Here is a 26,706-nt window from a genome sequence, read left to right as displayed (position 1 = left end):
TGGGACCAGATGCCATGATCTTAGTTTTTTTAATGTTGAATTTTAAGCCAGTTTTTTCACTCTCCTCTTTCACCTTCATGAAGAGGCTCTTTAGTTCCTCTTCACCTTGTGCCACAAGGGTGGCATCATCTGCATATCTGAGGTTATTGATATTTCTCCTGGCAATCTTGTTTCCAGCTTGTGCTTCATCCAGCCCAGCATTTTGCATGATGTCTTCCACATATAAGTTAAATAAGCAGAGTGACTATATACAGCCTTGACGTACTCCTTTCCCTATGTTAAACAAGTCCGTTGTCCCATGTCTGGTTCTAACTGTTTCTTCTTGACCTGCATACTAGTTTCTCAGGAGGCAGGCAGGTGGTGTAGTATTCCCATATCTTTAAGAATTTTCCACAGTGTAATAAATATTCCAGGATAATAGTGACATGTCAAGGGTAAACAGAAAGGCATAGATTACTTAGGATACCAGCTTAAATATTTGGGGTAAAATTCTCATGTTTACACATTTTATATTAATACAAATACATGTCATACCTAGAAGCATATTTTCACTTGCTTTTACAATGAAACACATCTAGAAATGTGCTGTTCTGGTGAGCTTACACTGCAAACTGCAGGAGCAAGTTTGAACTTCTCTGCCACTAGAGACTTCTTGCAGAATTTTCTGATGTTCTGACATAACGACAATATCTTCAAAAACAGTTTTAGAGAAAATGCTAATGCTCTCCCATGCAGTTATATATATCCTCTACAAAAATCCAGGGCAGTGGATTCATGTTCAGAAAGCCAAAACACGGAAGTTTGTTTTGGGCCAGTTTTCTTGTGCTCTACCTCTGAGGAAACAGAACTTAATCTAAAATGAGGTCCTGAAAGCACCTACATTAGAAAACTCTGGGAATAGTTACATGTCTATACCCCAAAGGATGATCATTTTTGGAGCAAAGGTGCAGGAATCTTCCTAGAAACTTGTTTGTTGTCATTGCTCAGTCACTAGTTGTGTCTGACTCTTTGTGACCCCATGAACTCCAGGCTTCCCTGCCCTTCACTACCTCCCAGATTTTGCTCAAACTCATGTCCGTTGTATCAGTGATTCTGTCCAACAGTTTTATCCTCTGCCACCCTCTTTTCCTTTTGCCTTCAATCTTTCCCAGCATCGGGGTCTTTTTGTTGGTTCTTCATATCAGGTGGTCAAAGTTTTGGAGCTTATTAGAGGATTGATATATAGACATGTGGAAGCTTGCAATCATTTTAAGATGCTTGAAAGTATTTAAATTCCCTTTGTTTAGTTTTTCTGTACATCACTTTTCTTGGTTAGTCTTTTGACAAGAGCATGGTGGCAGCTAAATTCCTATTTTTTGAGCTAGTTGAAGGGATCACAATACACTTCAAATACCAAAACTCTAGGTGTGAAGTTTTCTGTGATGCTGTGGATCTCATGAGCCTGATTTGTGGCCTTGCTCATTTGGAGAACCAGTGGCACTCACCTGAGAAGTGTAACTAGGGTTACTACAAAGAAAGTCAAACATTCTCTAAATCCCCTTTCAATCTGTTTAAGTGCCTGGACAAATATTTGAATGGAGACCACACATCAGACAGTTCTTTTCTTTCATACACAAAAAAATCAAGTTCCCCTGGGTTCAAAAGAGATAGCATAGCATATAAAAATATGGTTCTATGGTCTGCTAGTTTTGTATCAGACTTCTCAGGACAGATCTTCTCAGTCTTTAGCACATTCTTTTGTGGAGTTTTGAAGAGGAAGTTAAAAATGCAGCTTATTTTTTTTTTCTTGAACTTATCAGACCAGAGAATCTTTGTGTTGCATCTTGCAAGACCCACTTTTTCTGTATCTCCCCTACTTCTTGGAGTAGGATTCTGAAATCAACATGGATCCACATCGGTCTCCTCTGGGAGCTTATCAGAAAGGCAAAAGCTCAAGCCCCCACCCCAGAACTACTGAAATGGAGTATAAGGTTTAACCAAGTCTCCAGGAGATTTGTACACATGTCAAGTCTGAGAAGAAAAGCTATAGAACACATTTTGAGAACCAGTGCCAAGGACAATGACAGAAATGGTTTTAACCTGGAAAACTTCAAGAATCAATCTTACAGTTCATTCACCTTGCCTCCTGAAAGATTCTGGCATTGCTTCCAGGAACATCTGCTTTGGCACACACATTTTTCACTGGGAAAATGACATCTGAAGGCTACATGTAAAACAACTCCTTCCACAATTGAGAAAAGTATAGGGCTGTGTTGTGGTTTATAGGTTTCTTGACTTGGGGACAATTTTGATTTGCACCAAAGCTGCCCCATGGAGATAGAGATGTGTAAAGAATTAGAACTTGGCCTGCATTTGAATCTGCTTCCCTGCAGAGAAACAGCCCATTTCCCAACCACAGCTGAGAACACATCATCCTGTTTTAGCTGACAAATAATCAGAGCTTTTCCAAATGACTATTCCCAAGCCACTCCGAGTTCCAAGGATAGATTTTGAATCAGGTGCATGTGAAATACAAACAGGGCTCCAGTTCGGAAGGAAAAGATGAAGTTGAGCCTTAACAAGCAAAATGCACATATTAATAAAAGCCATGCACGGCCTCAAGTCCATGTAAGGTATGGATCAACCAGCAAGAGCAAGGTTCCCATCGGAATCTTCCCATCGTACGGCCGTGACTCATGCCCAGAGCCATCTTGTCCCTGCAAGAAAAGCATAAATCATCATCCATTCTTAAAAATGATGCCAAAAGTGCATTTTATTCAAATGCATTCCTTAAAATAATTGCTGAGAAAATAATACAAAAGTATTCAACTGACAACTGAGTCTTTAGTCTTTAGTGTTCACATCTGGAGGGGAAAATGTGTCATGGGTGGTTACAGTGGATTCTAAAGATGCTGGAAATTCCTAAACACACAAAAGTCCATGAACGTAATAGCTGGTTTTATTCTTCTGAACAGGAAACTGCTGCCTCAGTCACACCTACAAAGAGGTCTTCTAAGTTTTATGATGCAAACCTTATTGTGCTTTTCTTTCCTTTTGTTTTCTTCATAATTTAACCAACAGCATGAGGGGGAATAAAGGGTTTCTCTTTGATTTCTCTAAACCATCTTTCCTATATCCTTTCCACTAACATCCAGACAAGTTCAGGATTCTTTTGCAATTATAATAAAGCATTCTCGACTCTGTTTCTCCTCCTTCTACTCCCTCTTAAGCTAACTCATTAAGTTTCATTTAAACCTCCATCTCCTCCTCCATTATATGTTCCTGGTACCCCAGCCTCTCGGGTTCCCCAGCGACTCAGTGGTAAAAGAATCTGCTTGCAGTGCAGAAGTCTAAGTTTCGATCCCTGGGTGGGGAAGATCCCTTGGAGATGGAAATGGCAGCCCATTCCAATATTCTTGCCTGGGAAATCCCATGGACAGAGCAGCCTGGTGGGTTACAGTCCATGGAGCTGAGAAGAGTCAGACACAACTTACCTATTAAACAACAACCCCAGCCTCTGAAATGGGGATTTAAGTATATGATCCCAGAAATATCAGTAGAGGGAGTAGAAGAATATGCCAGGAAAGGGCAGAAAGTAAATGAAACTAGTTACAACTACTAACTATTATTAAACTAGTTACTACTGTGGGCAATTAGTGTTCAGAGAAACAGTGTAGAATATTCTTTAGAGTTACTACAACTGAAGGGCAAGGGACTGGGATATTTAGTTATCAAATCCCTGTCTGCCATGTTGGAAGGGTGTTTTGGGGACATTAGATCTGTCATTTTGACTTGGTCTGTGGTTAGGCTAAGGGTGCTCTCCAGCATAAACACACACACACACACACACATATTTACACACACATACATACATACCTCAAGCAAAGCAGCCTTGGGAATACAGAAGTGACTGCAAAAGGAATATGAACGAGACACCCACAACATCTGTTTCACCATCTGTTCATTTCTCCACTCAGCCCTTACAGGAACTCTTGCTAAGCATCAATGTGGCTAAAATGCATAGACTTTTTCCAAAAATTTCACTGCTTGATGTATTGGTCCGTAGCTTAAAGGCTCACAGCCACTGCTTCCTTCCTGAAGCTCCATGACATCACGTGTCTCTGGAGGCTCCCCGTTCTGTCTCGTCACCCTTGTCATCCTGGCTGACTGCTCTTCCTCTACCCAAACTGGAAGTGTCGGGTCACTCAGTTGTGCTAAGACCTTTCCTCTTCTCCTACCCTGGCTTGCTGAGTGAGCACATCTGCTCCTATGCTTTCAGGTGCCACCTACAAATTTGACTTTCAAAATTATATTTTGGTAGCTCAGACCTCCCCTAACAATGAGGCTGATGGTCCAGGCAACATCGGACATCCTAGAGTCGCTTCAAATGCTAGGATTCTGCACAAAAGTCATATTCTGTCCTTTGCTTCCCCTGTTAGAAAAAAAAAAAATGGCCCTCATCTAATATTTCCTATCTCAGTGGATAACAGCATGCTCCACTCAGTGAGACAAACTGGAAAACCAGAGTCATGACACATTCCTCCCTGTCTCCTGCCTCCACAGCATCCATTCAATTACCGGACCTCATCCACTGGGTTCAGTCAATGGATTAGCTCCTTTTTAAAATGTTTATTTTATTGAAGTATAGTTGATTTACAATATGTTTGCTTCTGCTGTACTGAAAAATGATTCAGTTACACATATATACATTCTTTTTCATATTCTTTCCCATCAGGGTTTATCACAGGATATTGAATATAGTTCCCTATGCTATACAGTAGGACCTTGTTGCTATTATATACAGCATGGACATGGACCTTATCCATGCTGTATATAATAGCTTGCATTTGCTAATCCCAAACTCCCACTCCATCCATCCCCCACCTTCCTCCCCGCTGGCAACCGCAAGTGTGTTCTCCATGTCTGTGAGTCCATTTCTGTTTTGTAGATAAGTTGTTTGTGTCATATTTTAGATTCCAAACATAACTGGTGTTGCATATTTGTCTTTCTCCTTCTGACATAAATTTGCTTAGTATGATCATCTCTAGTGGCATTCATGTTGTACATGACATTATCGCATTCCTTTTTGTTGTTGCTGCTGTTAGATGCTAAGTCATATCTGACCCTTTTGCAACCCCATGGACTGTAGCTCACCAGGTTCCTCTGTCCATGAGATTTCCGAGGTAAGAATTACTGTAGTGGGTTGGCATTTCCTTCTCTAGGGGATATTCCCAATCGAGGGATTGAACCTGCATCTTCTGCACTGCAGGCAGATTCTTTACTGCTGAGCCACTGGGGAATTCTTTTTTTAAGACTATGTAGTATTCCACTGTGTATATGTACCACATCTTCTTTACATCAGTGGATTACTTCTTAAATCCTTCCATCACCTATCACGTGGCTTCCTCAGATCCATTCTCCATGCTGCAGTCTGAGGGAGCAGTTAACAGTCAGCTCTGAAAGTGTTCCTGACCTTTGATTTGACTCTTTTCTGCTTCTCCTGTACCATCCAGCACTACTTTCTACCTAAACTTTCCTGTACTTCCTTTTGACTCGGGAGTGGCATACTGCCTCTGGCCTGGGGATCTCATAACTGCTTGTCCTTAATGCCACTTCTCCCAGCATCTCTTTCCATAAGCCAACATCTCCACATCCTTCAGATATAAACTTAACCAGGACTGCCTTAAAGAAGCCTTTCTTGCTTTCCGATTCCTTTAAGAAAAGGATTGGTTCCCCACCCCCAACTATTCCATCCTTTAGAACAATTCACCAAAACTCTTGACTCTTGTTGTAGTTATAATTAGTTATTTGTGTAATAGTTACTTGTCTAGTGTTAGCTCCCTAAGAACATGTAACTGTGTCACCTAGATTCACAGTCAAATATCCAGCATCTTAAACAATGGCAGTTACTCAATGAATTTTTTTGTCAGCCCATTGACAATTCAGAAAAATTAACTATGCCAAGCTTGAGCTACATTTGGTCTTAGTTTTACTAGCTACTCCTCTGCTCCTGTTCATAGAATGGTCATCATCTTAATACTGGAAGCAGAGTAAGTTTGCTGGGGCTGCTATTACAAAGTACACAAGTAGGGTGGCTTAAAAACAGAAATGTATGGTTTCACAGATTTGGAGGCTGGAAGTCTGAAATCAAGGTGTCAATAAGGTCAGTTTCCTCTAAGGGCCACAAGGGAAAGGTCTGTTCTAGGCCTCTCTCTCTGGCTTATTGATGGCTATCTTCATATTCACATGGTGTTCTTACTATATATGTATATCTGTGACCAAATGTACCCTTTTTATAAAAGTACCAGTCATATTGGTTTAGGGTTCACCCTCATGATGTTAAAAAATTACATTTGCTATGACCTTATTTCCAAACAAGATCACATTTCCAGGTACTGGGGGTTAGGATTTCAGCATCTGAATTTGAGAGGGAGCATACAACTCAACCAATGACAATATCCAAGCATTTTCAGCAGCAGGGTTGATAAATGACTAGATTCATATTGTCGATAGATCATGGCTTTAGGATGAAGAAAAGATTGGAGGGAGCAAGACAGGCCTGTTGGAAGCTGGGGGCCTATTATCATGCTTGCAGCAATGTCCATGGGTGTGGTTTCTCTGTTGGCATCATCCAGGATCAAAGCTCAGCCTTACTGCATGCCTGTAGCATAAGAATCATGACCCTAGGGTCAGTTTTCTTATCCATAAAACGGCTATAGTTTTAGCATCACATAATTTCATAATGCTGGAGGAAAGACCCAAAACTAGATTAATCTGGGATCTGACATATCAATTTCTATTTTCCTTTAATATCTCAACATAACACTCAAAAAAGGAAAAAAAAAAGTTCACTTTTTTAAGACCAAATCAGCCATTAAAATGGCTTGTAACTTAATGTTGTTTATATGAACATATTTAATATTTTGTGCCAAAGAAGAAAAGACTAGGCATTCTTCAAACATTTCAGTTTTCTGGAGTATGCAGACATCTTGCAGGACTATCCAAAAGAAGAGTGGATCTTGGATCTTCATATAGATAAGAAATATGAACTGGAGTGGAAACCAGAGTCATCACATTTGAAACACCCTTTTCTTGTCTTCTCTTTCATGCCAATCCATTCTTTTTTCTTCCTTTTCATTACTTAGCCTAATCCCCACCCTTATTTTTGTCACTACAAATAATGGAACTCTGGGTCTTGTCCCAAGAGAAGAGTTGTTCAACTTATTTTTCCTTCCCAGTCCTTGGCACATCTGTTGGGTGACCCACTCAGACACCTCAGAGGGTGGTGCCTCCCACCCCCTCAAGCCACAGAAGCAAAGCCTTAGTCATTGCGTATTCTTGGCTCTTGACTTTGTCATCATTTTAATTTTTTGAACATTACTTTGTCATTAACTCATTTCACTTAAATAAGGAGAATAAACCAGAGGTAGTTAAGGAGTGCCTCTGATTGTTCTGGACCCAAAAAAAAGAATTGCAGCATTGCTATTGTCCAGTGTGCAGAAGACAATGGCCATTTTGCCATGGGAGAATTCTGAATCACAGGACAATGTAATTTTTTTATTCTATAAATTGTATTATGCAGCATGCTAAATCAGAACAGTCTTTTGGACAACATTTTAATAAGAAGACAAAGGGAAACAGACTATTTCCTAACTCAGAGATCCTGTGTCTCTTGCATTGCAAGCAAATTCTTTATCACTGAGCCAATGGGGAAGCCTATATAGGAAGGAGGCACATCTGAAATTGTCAGGAGGATACACTTATGATGACAACAGATATTAATTAACCATAGGATCAGTTTCATTTTCTAATAGGTTACTGAATCTCCGAGATCGCCCTTACAGATGTCCAGATTGCAAAATATAAAAAATAAACAATGTTAATTTACATTCAAATAAACAATGTTAATTTACATTTTCCTTGTTTAATAGAACTTGAAGGAAAGAGTGATAAACAGAAAAGCCAAAGTATAGGTTTTTGTTTTGTTAAGGGGAAAATAAACACAATCTTATAAATTCTAATAGAAAGTGGAAAAATTTTGGTTCTCCATTTAAGTAGCAGAAAAAACTAACATTTGATGGCAAAGAGAAACTTTAATGTGCTTCCAGTTAAAGAAAACTAGGATTTTATGAGTAAAGGTAACATTATACAGGTAGAAATGTTGTTAAGACAATCCAAGAGAAGAACACCGATGAGAAGATTTAACTCTTGCGTCGGCAAAAAAAAAAAAAAAAAACAGTTGAGCTGATGAACTAGTTATGGGCATAGTTTTAATGAAGGCTTTGACTGCTGTTATCTTTGTTCTTCTGCTTCTCCTTTTACACTCTAATGTAGCTGAGGCTCGTACATTAAAAACTAAACCTAGAAGGTCTTCTGTGAATCTTCACCCTGTCCGTGCATGACCACTGAGGTGGGATGATTGAAAATGTAGCTAAGCACCCCCAGAAGTTTTAACTAAATATTTAAATCATAAACTTCGGTGTAGACTCATTGTTTGGAGAAATTAAAATGCATTTAATTCTAATGAATTATCCTTCTGTCATAGCTAATGGCCCAGAGTTGCCTCCTGTTCCAGAGCATTTCCCTCATCAAAACACTGCCATTTGCCCAGGAGGTCACCTCCCACACCCCACTTCCAATGACTGGCTGACATGAAAACTGCAAAAGGCCAGTCAGTCACCTCCACAGAGAAACAGGTCCATGGTGTCATACTCCAGAGCCTCGACTGGACCAGTCTAAAGCCAGCAACATCCAGCAAAGACCACATGGCCCCTTCCCCAACCATACCTGCTTCCTTCACCACCCACCCCTTTCTCCTGAGAACCCTACATGAATGAGTCACACACATCTGAAGCCCTTTCTCAGGCTCTGCTTCTAAAGAAGAGAGTCAGGCCATAGTTTAAGTCAGGCCACAGTTCTTAATCTAAGAGATACATTGTTCCACATACTTACTTCATTGACTTCTCAGGAGCATGCTATTATAGGAAGCCTGCTTAGACATCTGTGGTCACAATGTCATCACAGATCACCAATAACATTAATGAAGTCATTACAGTGTTCAGATTTGAATGAATGTGCCCCCCCCACAGAAACATATGCAACAGTGAATAGGTGATATCCAGTGTTTCCCTGATATAAAGTGATATTTTTTCCATTAGGAGAAAAAGGAGATAAAGAAGGGAGAAGGAAAAGAAAAAGAAAAGAATAAAAGAAAAGAGGAAAATGATAGGGGAGAGAAGGGCGAGGGGAAGAAAAGGAAGGAGGGAAAGACAGACAGACAGACAGACAGACAGACAGACGTAATGGAAAGAAGAGGCCATGATAGACACTTGCTTTAACTGGCTTTTAGCCTTTTCATGTTGTCACTCAGTCATGTCTGATTCTTTGTGACCCATGAACTGTAGCCCACCAGGCTCCTCTTGTCCATGGACTTTCCCAGACAGGAATATGGAGCAGGTTGCCATTTCCTCCTCCAGAGGAACTTTCTGACCCAGGGGTTGAACCTGTGTCTCCTGCAAGTCTCCTGCCCTGGCAGGCGTGTTCTTCACCGCTAAGCCACATGGGAAGCCCTTTAGCCTCTAAGATGATCCTCTTCATCATTGGGAAGGCACCACGGGCTGTTTCTCCTCTCTGATTCTTTGTGGTGTGGAACAGTTGGAAATGCTTTCATCACAGGCTGAGCTTGAGTGCAGAACTTGGCTGAGAGTCACTTTTCTACTGAGAACTGTGAGGAGTTTCCAGGGAGGGCTTGTGAACTAGTTATCTCTGCTGATGACCACATCTGTGAGCACATCTGTGGTAGAGAAACATGTGATGTGATAAAGAGGATCTTGTGTTCTGTGACTTTCTGCCGTGTGGGCTTGGTTTCCTGCCACATTCAAGACATCCTTTTCCTATGAAAAAGAATCAGTATATAGAGGGGTGATAGCCCACCCATAGGGTAAGAAGGAGGCTTGTCTGTTTTTCATTTGGTGTCCAAGTAGGGTCAAATAGTGTAGGATTCATTTAGAAATTTTTAGGACTACTAACAGGAGCCCATTCCCAAGGCACTGAGGATGCAGCATGCCTCCCATGTGTCAGATTCAGCAACAACCCATAATATTTTATATCATCTCAGGGTTGAACTTGGCACCCTGGTTCTCATTTCCCAGAGGGTCAAAACGGTCCAAGGTCAGGAAACTAGGAAATGAAGAAACTCAGCTTCAAAATCAGGTTGGAAGGATTTCTGTGTCCAAGGTCTGCTTATCAGCAGCAGGGAAGGGGACTTCTCAGGTGACCACCACCATCTAATTAAGGGGACACTGTACCTGGAAGAAGTGATATTTGCAATGGTTCTTTACCTTTGAAATATCGGCTCTGCCCAATCCCCCAAGGTCTGTAGCAATCTACCACCCTCCAAAGAATATGAAAAAAATCACTATGTCACATAGGATATTTCTAAAGCACAAGACAGGGTAGATAAGGTTAGAAGAAAAGAATGCATGCAATTGGACAGCTATCACAAGGATTACTCAAGATGACTATGAGCAAAAGAGAAAGATCGTCAGTAGAAGATCTTTGTTTGAGCTCATGGGGCTGAAGAAATTAGAAATAAATGTGGTCACTCTTAAGGAATTTGAGCCCCAAAGCTGTAGTTTCGTGTTCCTAGGAATCTGATCTGTACAGGCATCTGTCAGAACAGTGACCTTTGACTTCATCCCTGCTTTTAGTAAATATGGGAAGAAGATGATTTAAAGGAACTTGAAAAAAAACTTTATTTTTAAAGAAGAGCAGAAAGCCTACCAATCAGTCACCTAAAAAAGTGTCTGGTTTGAAATTTAATCATCAAAGAAGGGCAGGACTAAATGATTTCCAAATTTTCTTCCAATGATATTTTAGAATTTTAAGATGTGTTATCTAGAAAATGTACCTGATGGATGGCAATAATGCAAAATTATGAGGTTATAAACATTTGCCAAGAAGTTCAATAGCCTTCTGAACCTAAAATATTGGCAAATGCTACTTATGTTATTTTTGAACAGAAATTATTTTACATTCTTTGATATAAATTATATTTTAAATAGCATGACTTTCTTTTAACTCCAAAAATAAGTGATATGATTCACAGGCTAACATGCCTTAGTTAATAAGTTAATGAAAAGAAAAGCCAGTGAATAAATTTTTCAAAGCCATTTAAAATTAGCACAGGCATCGCTGCAAAGATAATAGTCATTTCAGTAGATAGTTGTTCAAAAGCTTCCACTGTTTATAACTACTGGTGCAGGTAGATTATGCTTATAAAATATTCTCCGGCATATTCGAGAAACAGATGGCTTTGTTATCAGGACATCTATAGTCTATGCTTTTTAAATAAAAATAATTATGTGCAGTTGAAACATCTGTTGTTCCTTTGCCTCCTCACTCTGAATCTAATTTTAAATAAGTGTTAGAAAAGGACCAGGATATTTGAAATTGCTGGAATCTTCTGTCCATCAACAAGGATAATGTGCATGACAACACTCAGTTGTCAGAGCCCAGGAGAGCTCTCTAGTTCAGGTGAATGACTGATATCCAGGAACAATCAGCAGAACCTCTTGGCTTTATCTAGGAGGCCGGTATGAGATGAGGACCACATCTGTGAGCACATCTGTGGTACAGAAATAAGGTTTTTTTCTAATGAGGAAGGACCAGGACAATAAAAGGAATATTTCAGAGAAATGCTAAGGAGTGTTTCCCTGGCTTTATTCTTGGAATATCCTAGACACACTCCATGAATACTGGGCTTCCACAGCTGTAGAGTTCATAGACACAGTCAGCTTGCCCTAGGAACCAACTTTGTTTGTATAAGTACATGAATGAATGAGTGAACATCAAATTCCCAAGGGAAAGGTATCTTACATTCATTCCGGGTTTCTCTGACAATGTTCAATTTTCCCAGAGGAAAATTAGAAACTCTCATTGCCAAGAAGGAAAAATAAAGCTGTTTTCTTTATTTTACAGATATGAAGTTAAGGCATAGAAAGATAAAGAGATGTATCCACAGTGGCAGAGCAAGGAAGCAGTGGGATGAGGATTTTAACTAGCCAGTCTGACGCCTTGCTCCACACTCTTAACCACTTCCCAAAACTGCTTAGAATCTATAGGCCTCAAGATACTGGGCAAAACGTAAATGGAAAGCCAGGGGGTGGACTATCCCCTCAACAAAGCATAGGATCTATGTACAAGAGTAGACACATGCATTGTCACCTATAAAAGAAGATGCCTTTAGGATTACAGGAATACATCCAGGGCAAAGTGAGCAGACAATGTAATCAACAGCCAAAGAGGAATATGAAGCTATTTTGTGGAACATTAGCAAAAACCACATTTCAGGAAGAAGAGAAAAGCCTTGAAGGTGCTTCATATCTCTTTAGAACAATATACTAAGATTTAAGAAGAATTTTAACATATTAAGATGCAGAGGATGTTAAGAAGAGGTGGCAAGAATACAAAGAAGAACTATACAAAAAAGATCCTCATGACCCAGATAATTGCAATGGTGTGATCACTCACCTAGAGCCAGACATCCTGGAATGTGAAGTCAAGTGGGCCTTAGGAAACATCACTACAGCTAGTGATCACAAAGGTAGTGGAGGTGATGGAACTACAGTTGAGCTATTTCAAATCCTGAAAGATGATGCTGTGAAAGTGCTGCACTCAAAATGCCAGAAAATTTGGAAAACTCAGCAGTGGCCACAGGACTGGAAAAGCTGTTTCCATTCCAATCCCAAACAAAGGCAATGCCAAAGAATGCTCAAACTAGCGCAATATTGCACTCATCTCACATGTTAGTAAAGTAATGCTCAAAATTCTACAAGCCAGTCTTCAACAGTACATGAACCGTGAACTTCCAGATGTTCAAGCTGGATTTAGAAAAGGCAGAGGAACCAGAGATCAAATTGCCAACATCCGTTGGATCATCAAAAAAGCAAGAGAGTTCCAGAAAAATATCTATTTCTGCTTTATTGACTATGACAAAGCCTTTGACTGTGTGGATCACAATAAACTGTGGAAAATTCTTCAAGAGATAGGAATGCCAGACCACCTGACCTGCCTCTTGAGAAACCTGTATGCAGGCCAGGAAGCAACAGTTGGAACTGAACATGGAACAACAGACTGGCTCCAAATAGGAAAAGGAGTACATCAAGGTTGTAGATCGTCACCCTGCTTATTTAGTTTATATGCAGAGTACATCATGAGAAATGCTGGGCTGGAGGAAGCACAAGCTGGAATCAAGACTGCCGGGAGAAATATCATTTACCTCAGATATGCAGAGGACACTACCCTTATGGCAGAAAGCGAAAAAAAACTAAAGCTCCTCTTTTTTTTTTTAATCTATTTATTTTAGTTGGAGGCTAATTACTTTACAATATTGTAGTGGTTTTTGCCATACACTGATGTGAATCAGCCATGGGTGTACATGTGTCCCCCATCCTGAACCCCCCTCCCACCTCCCTCCCCATCCTATCCCTCAGGGTCATCCCAGTGCACCAGCCCTGAGCACTTGTCTCATGCATTTAACATGGACTGGTGATCTGTTTCATATATGATAATATACACGTTTCAATGCTATTCCTCAAATCATCCCACCCTCGCCCTCTCCCACAGAATCCAAAAGATTGTTCTTTACATCTGTGTCTCTTTTGCAGTCTTGCATATAGGGTTATCATTACCATCTTTCTAAATTCCATATATATGTGTTAGTATACTGTATTGGTGTTTTTCTTTCTGACTTACTTCACTCTGTATAATAGGCTCCAGTTTCAACCACCTCATTAGAACTGATTAAAATGTACTCTTTTTAAAGGCTGAGTAATATTCCATTGTGTATATGTACCACAGCTTTCTTATCCATTCGTCTACTGATGGACATCTAGGTTGCTAAAGCCCCTCTTGTTGAAAGTGAAAGAAGAAAGTGAAAAAGTTGGCTTAGAACTCAACATTCAGCAAACTAAGATCATGGCATCCAGTGCCATCACTTCATGGCAAATAGATGGGGAAACAGTGGCAGACTTTATTTTTCAGGGTTCCAAAATCACTGCACATGGTGATTGCAGCCATGAAATTAAAAGATGCTTACTCCTTGGAAGGAAAGTTATGACCAACCTAGACAGCATATTAAAAAGCAGAGACATTACTTTGCCAACAAAAATCCATCTAGTCAAGGCTATGGTTTTTTCAGTAGTCATGCATGGATGTGAGAGTTGGACTATAAAAAAAAAAAAAAAAGCTGAGTGCCAAAGAATTGATGCTTTTGAACTGTGGTGTTGGAGAAGACTCTTGAGAGTCCTTTGGACTACAAGGAGATCCAACCAGTCCATCCTAAAGGAAATCAGTCCTAAATATTCATTGGAAGGACTGATGCTGAAGCTGAAACTCCAATACTTTGGCCACCTGATGTGAAGAACTGACTTACTGGAAAAGACCCTGATGCTGGGAAAGATTGGAGGTGGGAGGAGAAGGGGACGACAGAGGATGAGATGGTCAGATGGCATCACTAACACAATGGACATGAGTTTAAGTAAGCTCTGGAAGTTGGTGATGGATAGGGAGGCCTGGCGTACTGCAGTCCGTGGGGTCACAAAGAGTCCAACATGACTGAGCGACTGAACTTAGTTGAGAACAATATGTAGGGAAGCACCTTTGTATCCCCCCAGCAATCAAAGAAACATTCTGACAACTCCTCTCAAAGACACATCTACTTGTACCTTTCCATTAAATTATAATTACCAACATGTCCTAAAAAGCATGTTTCTAGCTTTTAGTCCAGATCTCACTTGCATCAACTGAGGGGAGAGGAAAGTTTTCCACACTGGACCCTCACTGGCACTAACATTCATGGGGCAAGGACTGCTAAAGTCAACTCCCATGTGGTTTTCATGGCAACGGAAGAACAAAGACAAGGTTGCCAGCTCTAGGCTGACACTAATATTAAGGGAAGAAACTTAACTCTGATGATATTGGAGCTGGAGACTGGATGTAGGGTTTCTGTAATGAGAGTTTTTAATTTTCCCCTGGGAAAACTGAGTGTTGTCAGAAAAAGCAGGGATGAACGTAGTGTACCATTCCCTTGGAAATTTGACATTTATACATTCAATCTATTTACATAGAAGTAGCATAATTTCCAGAGAAGCCTGTAGCGATATTTTTCTAATATTCCCATACTTGTTACTGTTTATAGAGTTTCAATCCTGATGAGAAGGAACAAATCAAATAAAAATAAGCGTTCTGAAGATGAAAGTGCAAGCATTGAAAAATGAAATAATGATAACCAGTTGCTCTTTTTTCCTTCTCTCCCTCCCTTTCTTTCTTTCTACTTTCATTTATTTCTTCTTCTCTGTTTTTTTATTTTTTGAAACTACATGCTTTTCTGACACACAAGTTGACACCTGCCTTCTTTCCTCCCAGGTTCAACTGGCTTATATGGGGATAAAGAGAACTCTTCCCGCAACTTTATTGAGGTATAACTGACAAACAAAATTGTAAGCCCTTTAAAGCTGCACCATTAAGCCTCCCAGAAACTTTGCCAGGAAGGTGAAATAAAGAGAAAATTAAGGCACAGAAAGATTAGCAGATATATCCACAGCGGCATAGCATGATGATTTGACGTGTGTGCGCATTGTGAAAGGCTTGCCCCCATCTAGTTAATTAACATCTGTCACTTCACAGAGTTACCCTTTTTCCTCCCTTCAGTAAGAACATTTCAATTCTACTCTCTTAGCAGATTTAGATTATATAATAACAGTGTTAGCAACGGTAGTCACACGATGTTTTGTATTAGATCCACAAACCTTGTTCATCTTAGAGCTGAAAGTCTGCACCCTTGACCAACCTCACCCTGTTCCCCCTGCCCCCTGAGCTCCTGGTAACCAACATTCTACTCTGTTTCTCTGAGTTCTGCCTTATAGACGCCACATATAAGTGAGACCGTATAGCACTGGTCTTTCTGGGTCTGACTTAGGTAACTTAACATAACGCCCTTCAGGTTCATCCCCATGTTGTCGCAAATAACAGGTTTTCCTTTTTTCTTAAGGGTGAATAGTATTCTTCTGTGTGTGTGTGTGTGTGTGTGTGTGTGTGTGTGTGTGTATTTCACATCTTTAGCTAAATATCATGCCATTTCCATTCCCTGACTTTTGGGAGTAATGCAGTAATGAACACGGAAGTGTAGCTATCTCTTTGAGATAACTTTCATTTTTCTTTGAAATGTTTGAAATTTTTTGAATTCAAAAAAAAACTTTGAATTTTTCTCTAGAAATAGGATTGCAGAAAGGACAACCTGATTTAGGGGAGCAAGAACAACTCCAAAGATGCTCTAGTCATTCTTGGGATCATTCTACTTCCACACAAGGGTTGATGGGTGTTGCTGTTTCTTTTGCATCAGCCTCCCAAGAGTTAGCCCATTCTCCAAGCATCTGAATTAGTGAATCTTTTTTTTTTTTTTTTTTAAGCCTTGTTTCCCAAACACTTAATTATGGACAATATAAAACCACATAGCTCTTTACTCATCACCAAAGAAATAGTGTTCCTTATGTTATTCCTCATCCTTCTTTGTCCAGACAAGTTTTAAATGAGTCAAACCATAGTGTTTCTGCTATATATTTCATTTTGAATAATCTCTACCCCAAGGAATGTTTATTTACCGCTTGCTGTGTGGCTTAGGTTTTCATGTATGCCATTTCACAAACAATTCTTAAATTTTGCCCAGCATCAGTGAAACAAAGAATGAACTATTCCTGACAATGTACACTTCATTTTGACATGTAGACAACCTTTCTTTGACATTCAGTCAATCCACATTGCATAACTTATTTCTATCTTTAAAATACATCTACCCCCAGGTCTCTTCCAATCTTCCTCTTGATCTAGCAAGAGTCTTCTCAGTTTTTAACCTTGGCAAAGGCGAGAAAAACCTGTGAAATAGCACAGGCAAAGGATTTAACTATTTCAGTTCTGGTGGGACTGCCCCACGGATTCCATGTAGGTACGTATACATTGCTAAGAGCTTGAGAGTCATTTCCGTGAGTTTACCTATTGAACTAAGCCTTCAGTCTTACTTGATAATCACTTGTTTGTTTCTTAGTATTGGGTAAACCATGAAACTCCATATATTTTCCAATTTGAAAACTCAAGAAGCACATAATTGTGCTTTTGACCTAGGGGAGAACACAGTGAATTTTGCAAAGTTTCAGCAACTTTTTCACCAGCCTGTGCATTTTAAATAACACATGTAAAATGTTTCTTTCACATGTCATGACTCACATTTCTCCCTATATGTCTACTTAGGGCTACTTAGAGGGGTAAATTAAATAAAGTGTTTACTTAAGGTTTAGCAGAAATTACTTGTCCACTACATAAGTAAAAAATTTCCAAATGGAAGTTTAAAAAGCCTTCACAGTGTTATTGAATACCATTTCCTGCCATGAGGACTAAATAGGATGAAAATCAAAGTAAAATCCTTAGTTGCCAGTCCTTGAAATGAATGCCAAAATGAGCAAACAGTGAAAGGCAATACTGATGTCCATGTAGAAAGCATATACATAAGCAATTTTAGCTATTTGCTACATCAGTTGGGAATCAGCTTTTTCACCTCAAATAAGCAAGGACAAGTTGGGTGTTTGGCACAAACTAAGAGTTTCTTAAGTAAAACCAGGAGCCACTGAAAGCAGAATGGATAGGATGGCAGGCATACTCTGTTCTGGAGAGCATATGAGAGTTGTCATTTATACTCACAGCCCTGATGGGGAATACAGAACATGAAATGGCAGGCCGGGAATTTGAGGACTCAAGATCTGGTGCATTTTTAAAACTGAACTAATTAATTAAGTTTATTTTTGGCTGAGCTGGATCTTCACCGCTGTGTGTGGGCTTTCTCCTGTTGCTGTGAGCAGGGGCTACTCTCTGGTTGCAGTGTTCGGGCTCCTTATTGCACTGGCCTCTCTTGTTGAGGAGCACGGACTCTAGGGTGAGAGGGCCTTAGCAGTTGTGCACATGGGTTTAGTTGCCCCCTGGCATGTGGAATCTTCCCGGCCAGGGATTGAAGCAATGTGCCCTGCGCTGGCAGGCATTCTTAACCGCTGGACCACCTGGTAAGTCCTGGTGCATTTTTAAAACATAAAAAGAAAAAAAAAAGATTATTTTATGTAACCTTTCTAGATTTCAGTCTACAACAACAGTCTTGGTATTAGTTTAAAAGAAACAACTCACGTAAGTAACAGTAAAATGATATGGAAGTGAGTGGATCCAAAGACAAAGACATAATTATTTTCATTGTCTCCTAATTTGAAGCTTGCCCCGAACCTCCTTCTTTCTCCACATCCCTGACCTTCATGGAGAGAAGCAGCTAACGCAGAGCCTTCAGAGAAAAAGCATTGAGAGCAGGTCAGCAAAGGAGCCTGCTGGATTGGCAGACTGCAAGGGAGAGCTTGTTCCAGACACAGAGGCCTGGGGGAAGATGAGAGAGAAGAGACGGAACAAAGGAAGCAGTCAGGGACAAGCCCAGGCTCAGCTGAAGGAAGGAGCCGAGGAAAGGGAAAGGTATGTTGGCAGAGGCCCCGCAGTTCCTCATTCCATCCAAGGACATGGTGAACCACCTCCTCACACTGACTCGGGGCTGCAGGGCCGCCTGTGTGCTGGGTTCATCTCTACAGTGGAAGTTTCCCGTGATAAAGACACAGACCATTTTAACACATGTGGGTGCATGCTTCCCTTCATCCCTTCACAGCCTCGAGGGCATCTGGGGACGTTGCTTCCATTACAGACTTGAACAAATTTAGTCATGTCCAACACAGTTATTACTCAAGGGAAAAAATGTCTCCTAGCTGCCTGGGAGTGAGTTTGCCCTTCAGTCCAAAGACGGCAAAAAAAAGGAAAAAAAGCCCAAAGTTCCAGGAGTGGGGAGTCTGGGAGGGAACAAGGGAGCAGAGAAAAGGCTGCATTGCTAACTGTTCCTAAAATTCCCACGATTCACCGGCAGGGCATCAGTTCTCCACGTGACCCCGAGTTGGGCAACAACTGCAGACCCAACCAGCATGATCTGCAGACACATTCCCATGCTCACTCACGCTGGGGGTGCCTTCCTGGGACCCCTCATTCTCATTGTCCTCTTACACAAAGACTAGAAGCTGGAAAAGAATTGAAACACACTCCAAAGCTACCCCACTCCCAGACCCTGGCCCTCACCCTAACCCAACGTCCCCTAACCCCAGGGAGAGAGGATGCAATTTCCTGATGATCTAGGCAGAGGCAGGCAGTGGGTCTTACTTCCACATAGTCTCAGGAAACACATTAATAGTCACTTGGCTCTCACCATATCCCCTTGGAAATCCCCAGGTGTGCCTTTTGAACAACTAAAAATAAATAGAGGAAATAAAGGTGGTTTTCCTTTGAAATAGTCTAGGCATTATTCTGCTTTGTTCTCACAGGTGAGAACTATATCTCTGTCCACAGACATGACTCCACTCCTCCAAAAACCCACCTGTGAATACAGTCATCTCATTGCCAAGCAGTGACCAGCTTCTGGGAAGTGTCTCCTCCAAGGCCCTCTGAGTCTGCAGTTGAATCATCAGTGATCAGATTTGTCTTCAATGAGGACATTCATATGAAAGGATTTTAAGTCTTTCCCTCAGGATATTTTTATTCTTTTTTTTTCTATACAGTTTGTTCATTTGTAACAAAAAATTGGACATATAGATGAAATCTACTACTGACATTAGTAGGATCATGTATCAATATAATACCTTGGTGGAAATGAATTATCTTATTCTGCTAAGTATATTTTCCCCCTTTATTATGGTAATATGAACCTGATGATTCTGTGTGAGACCATCTCAATTTTACTCTTATTCCATGTGACTTGGAGAAGGCATATGACCTCAGTTCAGTTCAGTTGCTCAGTCATGTCCAGCTCTTTGTGACCCCATGGACTGCAGCATGCCAGGCTTCCCTGTCCATCACCAACTCCTAGAGCTTACTCAAACTTATGTCCCTGGTGATGCCATCCAACCATATCATCCTCTGTCATCCCCTTCTCCTCCCACCTCCAATCTTTCTGAGCATCAGGGTCTTTTCCAATGAGTCAGTTCTTTGCATCAGGTGGCCAAAGTATTGGAGTTTCAGCTTCAGCATCAGTCTTTCCAATGAATATTTAGGACTGATTTTCTTTAGGATTGACTGGTTGGATCTGCTTGCAGTCTAAAAGATTCTCAAGAGTCTTCTCTAATACCACAGTTCAAAAGCATCAATTCTTCAGTGCTCAGCTTTCTTTATAGTCCAACTCTCACATCCATACATGACTACTGAAAAAACCATAGCTTTGACTAGACAGACCTTTGTTGGCAAAGTAATGCCTTTGCTTTTTAATAAACTCTTTAGGTTAGTCACAGCTTTTCTTCCAAGGAGCAAGCGTCTTTTAATTTCATGGCTGCAGTCACCACCTGCAGTGATTTTAGAGCCCAAGAAAATAGTCTCTCACTGTTTCCATTGTCTCCCCATCTATTTGCCATGAAGTGATGGGACCTGCTATGATCCGAGACCTAGTTCTGACCAATCAACCTCTTCCACATGTAGCCACTATTACTGGTTCAGGGAAAGCATGTGACTCAAATCACTGAACTCATAGTTACTTTTACTACTTAAAAAACAAAACAAAAAAAACTGGTAAGAAGCACTCTATTTTCTACTGAGGTAACTGAAATGATTAAATGTACATGTGGAGATGATGGAAGCCAATTTACTACTATGGAGGGAGAATCTGTTGGAGAGTGGAACCAACACAGAAAAAACAGAAATAGTGGTGGGAGGCTTAACACTGATGGCATTGTCGGGCCTTAGTCATGCCTGAAGCCAAACTATCTACTGACTTAGAATTTTGGCTTCATTCTGAGAGGTTTTCATCCAATCTATGTTAAGTTTTCTGTTGTTGCCATAGAATATGTTGTGTATTAAAATCTTCATTTGTGCATCAATGCTTCATCCCCAGCTAAAACTTTCTCAGCAATGGCCTCACTTTGCCACTTAGAGTTATGCCTGGAAAGCAGGTGATAGTAATGAAAATGGCCCACTGACTATGACATCTACTATGAACTTCAGCTTCCAATAAAGAGAGGAAGTTGGATCAAAATGAAAGCACACACTCATTTCCAATGTGAATAATCTTTGGGACAACCCCATTCCTCTTCTCTCTGGAGATAGACACGAAACTCTCCTCTTGTTTGCTCTGATAGGTTAGCCAAAAACACAACAGAATGAAACGAGGAGGTCAAGACCACTGTAGAAAATACTACCAATAAATAAGGGCAGAACAAGAAGATGAATATGCTATCAATTGGATCTTTGTAAATCATCACTGGAGTGTTGAGTAAGCATTGGAGGTAAGTTTGATTAGCATGGGTAAATAATTTCCATGTGGTAAAGTGAGACAGAGTAGCCAAAAAGGAGCTGGAAGCCACACAGATCTGTTCTTGGCTTTCCAGTGGGCGTGGAAAGAGTAGACAGAACTGAAAACACAACTGGAACTCTGGCCCAATTCCTAGGTATTAGCATAGGGGAGTGTGCTTTCCATACAGAGGGTGTCAGCAAGTAACCAAAAGAAGAAATAGTTGGGGAGCAGAAAGAGGGTGAGGGGAGGAGGAGTCCCTTTCACTCTAGTTCTTCTCCAATGTCAAGGAGACTGGCTGGGGATCAACAGAGCTCCTCTAAGAATGCCTGTATTTCTTGGTTTCTGGCCAGTTACTCAGAGCAGATGTGAGACATTTACTGTGATTAGGAAATGCTTTGCATGTGAGAATGTGAATGCAACAATCCTCAACTCAGCCAAGAAAACTTAATAAATGGTGAAATTTTACATCTTTAGGGAGGAGCAACATATTTTTTAAAAAGTATTGGTTAAAATAAACACCAAATTCCCAAGGAGAGACTCCAAATTCTGATGATATGCAGCACTGATCATTTTATTACTGTGGAAAAATTTACTCAGAGAGTGCAGCCCAGTTCATTCTTTTGTTCATGTTCTCATTCTCCCATTGTCAATGACACACAAGTACTCATCTGCTCCTATCTGAGTTTTTTCTTTTGGTATTGGATGAACCAGAAGTGAACGGATGAAGTGTGTCCTTGTTGGCAGTTGGCAAATGAAGAAGTGATTTGATGTCATTAGAAAAATGACAGGACTCATTTTACAAATGAAACTGAGTTATCATTGGCTAAAATGTATAGCGCATTAGGGAATATATTTGCATCCTGGTTTCCCTTTATAGACAGCTGTCTGACGTTCATTAAGTCACTTTACTTCTCCAGGTTTCAGTGTTCCTTTGTGTCAAAGGAGGGAGATGCACTACATCAGCATTTCCAGAGTGTGTGTTATAGAAACTAGTTCTGTAGGATGTTAATAAATTGTCAAAGCAAAGGTAAGAATTCACTGATCACGCAAGACAAAGAAAGGCATTCAAGACAGAAGAAATCATGTGTATGAAAGTACAGAGATATGAAAAAGCTTTTCACTCATCTTCTCGACAAATATTTATTTAACACATATTATGTGCCAGGTGTTGACTGTGTTCAAAGTTGGAGGTTCAGAGATAAGTAAGGATTATAATAAACTTGCTTTCAGAGAGTGTATATCCTTGTGGGGCTTATGATTAAACAAGCAATTAAAATAAAGTATTCTGAATATTATGATAGAAAAAGAGGCTCCTACAGAATATGGGGATAAGGGAAGTAAGAGCGGGTTTTTTGGAAGAAGTCATATTTAAACCCACAACTGAAAGATAAATAGGGGTGATACAGGTAGAATAGAATGAATATTTCAAGTAATAGGGTCCTTATGGGGTAAGAGCATAGAGTTAAATAAGAAAATGGTGAGTTTGAAGAACTTGAACTTGAAATCCAATATGGCAGAATTTGATGTAAGAGCAAATGAGCTTGAAGGGCTAAATGGAGAAGATCATGTTATATCTTAGAAACAATGCTTGGTGGTCTGAATTTCATCATGTAGAAAATAGGGAATATTAAAGACTTGAAGCACTTGAGCAGAAAGATCATATTTCTATTTTGAAATGGTGGAAGTGGTAGTAATAAGATTTAATTGGAGAAGACCCAGATGAGAAAAAATTATAGTAACCAAGAGACTCTTGCCTCCTAGAAATGGAGATAGAGAAAAGAGAAAAATGTGAAAGTCATTTTAAAGGTAGAATTGGAAGCTATCTGCCTGATTAGGTGTGGGTTGTGAACAAGAGGAAAGGATTGTGGCTGATACCTGGGTTCTCAGTGCAGGTCATAAGGTGGATACTGGTTCCAAACCCAGAATACAGATTCCAGGACAAAGAGGAGAAGGATGAGGAGGCTGAGAAATAAAGTTGAGTTCTGTTTTCGGGTGTATCCATCCTTTCACACCATTGGACAATTTAAATAGAAACATTTGGATACATCAATCTAGAACATGAGAAATGAGCTGAAGTCTGAATATGAGTTTGAATGTCTTTAATTCATGGATGACCATCAAACCTTGGAGTGACTCATTTCAGTTCAGTTCAGTCGCTCAGCTGTGTCCGACTCTGTGATCCCATGGACTGCAGCATGCCAGGCTTCCCTGTCCATCACCAACTCCTGGAGTTTACTCACACTCATGTCCATTGAATTGGTGATGCCATCCAACCATCTCATCCTCTGTCGTCCCCTTCTCCTCCCGCCTTCAATCTTTCCCAGCATCAGGGTCTTTTCAAATGAGTCAATTCTTCACATCAGGTGGCCAAAGTATTGGAGTTTCAGCTTCAGCATCAGTCCTTCCAATGAATATTCAGGACTGATTTCGTTTAGGGTGGACTGACTGGATCTCCTTGCAGTCCAAGGGAACTCTCAAGTGTCCTCTCCAACACCGCAGTTCAAAAGCATAAATTCTTAGGTGCTCAGCTTTCTTTATAGTCCAACTCTCACATCCATACATGACCACTGGAAAAACCATAGCCCTGACTAGATGGATCTTTGTTGGCAAAGTAATGCCTCTGCTTTTTAATATGATGTCTAGGTTGATAACAGTTTTTCTTCCAAGGAGTAAGCATCTTTTAATTTCATGGCTGCAGTCACCATCTGCAGTCATTTTGCCCCCCAAAATAGTCTGTCACTGTTTCCACTGTTTCCCCAACTATTTGCCATGAAGTGATGGGACCAGATGCCATGATCTTAGTTTCCTGAATGCTGAGTTTTAAGCCAATTTTTTCACTCTCCTCTTTCACTTTCATCAAGAGGTTATTTAGCTCTTCTTCGCTTTCTGCCATAAGGGTGGTGTCATCTGCATATCTGAGGTTATTGATATTTCTCCCAGCACTCTTGATTCCAGAGTGACTGTGATTGGAGTGACTCCAAATGTGTGAGGAGTAAAATAGGAAGAAAGATAGGGCTAAAACCAACACTGAGGGAGGAAGTAGATGAAGCTATATTTGCAAAGAGGACAGAGAAGGAAATGGAGATCAGAGTTAGTTTTAAATTATTAGTGATGGCACACAAATATTCAAATGGAAAAGATCATATTTTGTTGATGTCTACTTATGATTTCCATGCAAATGTTGTCATTTTAGGAAAATGATGTAAATTTTAACTCTGGAATGAAGTGTTTGTAATTGTTTTTTTAGGATTTTTCTGAGATACAGGTAATCTCGGAATAAATTAGTTTTAAAGCTATTTGTTTTTAAACCTTGAATGCATTGATAGAATCAAACTAATAATTCTACTAGCTGTATTACCCAAGTAGATACAATACATAGATTTTTCTATTAAACCTCTATAGCCTGTACTGCAGAGATGTCTTTCAACTGACAAAAATTCAACCCTGTATACCCTCCACGAAAATAAACTCATCACTTTATAACATTTCCCAGCTTCCTCCCCACTTGGCTATATGAATAGCAACTGGAAGCTGATTAAACAACTAAGTAGAGAAATCATAGTTAATCCAGAGACCAAATCAATATATCCAGAAATAAAAAACAAGCACATGTAAAAAAAAATAAAAACAAAAAGAACCCTAAGATTATTTTTTTCCCCCAAGTGTTGAACATACTCTGTTTCACTGGGGTTATAGCAATGAGTTTCCAAATTTTACAACCCACTCTACCCCTAGCCTGTATGATTTTCTGACTAAGCTACAGTCTTCTGGAGTTGATTTCATCAGTGGCTGGTGAAGCATGACTCTGTTTTTTTATAAGCTTTCTTCTTAAAACAACATTTTGATGAGCTAAGCATAAATTAATCAGAAACATATGGATTAAATTGACTCCAAAATACATATGGGTTTAAAAAATAAGAAAAGACTTGGGGCAAAAACACACATAGGGCTCTATAAGCCAAATATGTTACAAATCATGACAAGAGGATTCCAAATATGACCTCCCCTTATCTTTGCCATGGTCAGTAAAGTCTTCACTATCTTCTCTCAGAAAAAGGAAGTTAAAAAACAGATGAGCACCGTGATTTTGCTCAGCCTGACAGCCCACTTTCTAAGGCTAGACGCTGTGGTTTCAGTCTGTCTGGTTGCTGAGTCTTTGAGTGGAAGAGTGGCCCTTGAGATTCATTTCTTAGACACTGGGGTCTATGACTACACCTTTAGGTTTATCCTCTGCTTTGAACACAAAACAACCTCATTGTTCACTTCTTCTAGAGAAATTCTTCTCAAAATAATTTATTTTTATCTTTAAATTGACATTTAAATATAATGAATTTACTGTCTCTCCCTCTCACTTCCACACTTCCCGGTGTTTCAGGCACTAAATCTTGGGGACATCTTTGACAACTCTGTCCTCTTAATTCCTTATATCCCATCCATCAACAAGTCTTGTCAAATTGTCTTTGAAATCCATACCCTCTCCAGCTCGATTGCTATCACCCTTATCTAGCCCCTCATCATCTCACACCTGGATTACAAGAGCAGCTTCTAAGCTGACCTTACTGATTTCTCCTAACCTCTAGGCCCCCTACACGCTACTGGCAGCCTAATCTTCTTTAACCCACACTTTCATCCCATCACTCTTTCCCTTTTTCCTCTTTTGCTTGTCCTATATGTCAAATTTAAATTCTTCTTCCTGCCTCCCAGGTTTCTTCATAACATGATATACTCTGTCTCCAAGTGTGTTTCCTATTCTTGCTCTTATTGGCTACTCCCAAAGGTTGGCGTCAGCCATATGCTTATGTTCATCTTATGTTCCAATTTACATTCCCCCAAGTTTTTTCCTGCCTATTTATTTCCTCACTTTTATTTACCTTACCTCTACATTTTTATGGAATGAGATAACGTGGGCAACCTCTCTAATGTGATATGTAAGTGCCTACTCAAAGGATGAAAGGAACTTAGCTCACAGAGAGCAGAGAGGAAATAGCTTGTGCAAAGATCCTGTGACAGCCTGTGGGAAGGGAAAGGGGAAGGTACAAGTTTGTGTTTTGTAAAGAAAGAAATTATGTGTCAAAGAATTTTGTTTAAGAAAATGTAAAAGGCCATTGCAGTTGACATGTAGCTTAAATGAAGAAATGGGGTTGAGAAGAGATTGGACTATAGTCAGAGACCAGGTCATGGAAGATCATGGCAGCTATGCTAAAAAGTGGATTTTGTTCTAAATGCAGTCTGCTATGAGGTCATTTACATTAAAGAGGAGGAAGTCTTTACTAGAAGATAGCTTGTGCTACTTTGTAAAGAAAGAATAAGGAAGCTGTGGTACATATACA

General features: G+C 40.1%; 1 long non-coding RNA gene across 1 annotated transcript in view; it reads right to left on the bottom strand.

Moving 5' to 3' along the window:
* Positions 1–2,477: 2,477 nt before the first annotated feature.
* Positions 2,478–26,706, bottom strand: part of LOC122682205 — a 427,740-nt gene continuing 403,511 nt past the window's right edge. Inside the window, exon 3 of the long non-coding RNA XR_006337262.1 lies at positions 2,478–2,696. This is a non-coding gene — a long non-coding RNA (uncharacterized LOC122682205). The remainder of the gene's footprint in view (positions 2,697–26,706) is intronic.

This window comes from Cervus elaphus, chromosome 23 (genome assembly GCF_910594005.1).
Source record: "Cervus elaphus chromosome 23, mCerEla1.1, whole genome shotgun sequence".
Classification (NCBI taxonomy): Eukaryota; Metazoa; Chordata; class Mammalia; order Artiodactyla; family Cervidae; genus Cervus; species Cervus elaphus.
Note: the sequence above shows the minus strand (reverse complement) of the source record. Positions and strands in the feature narration are given on the sequence as shown.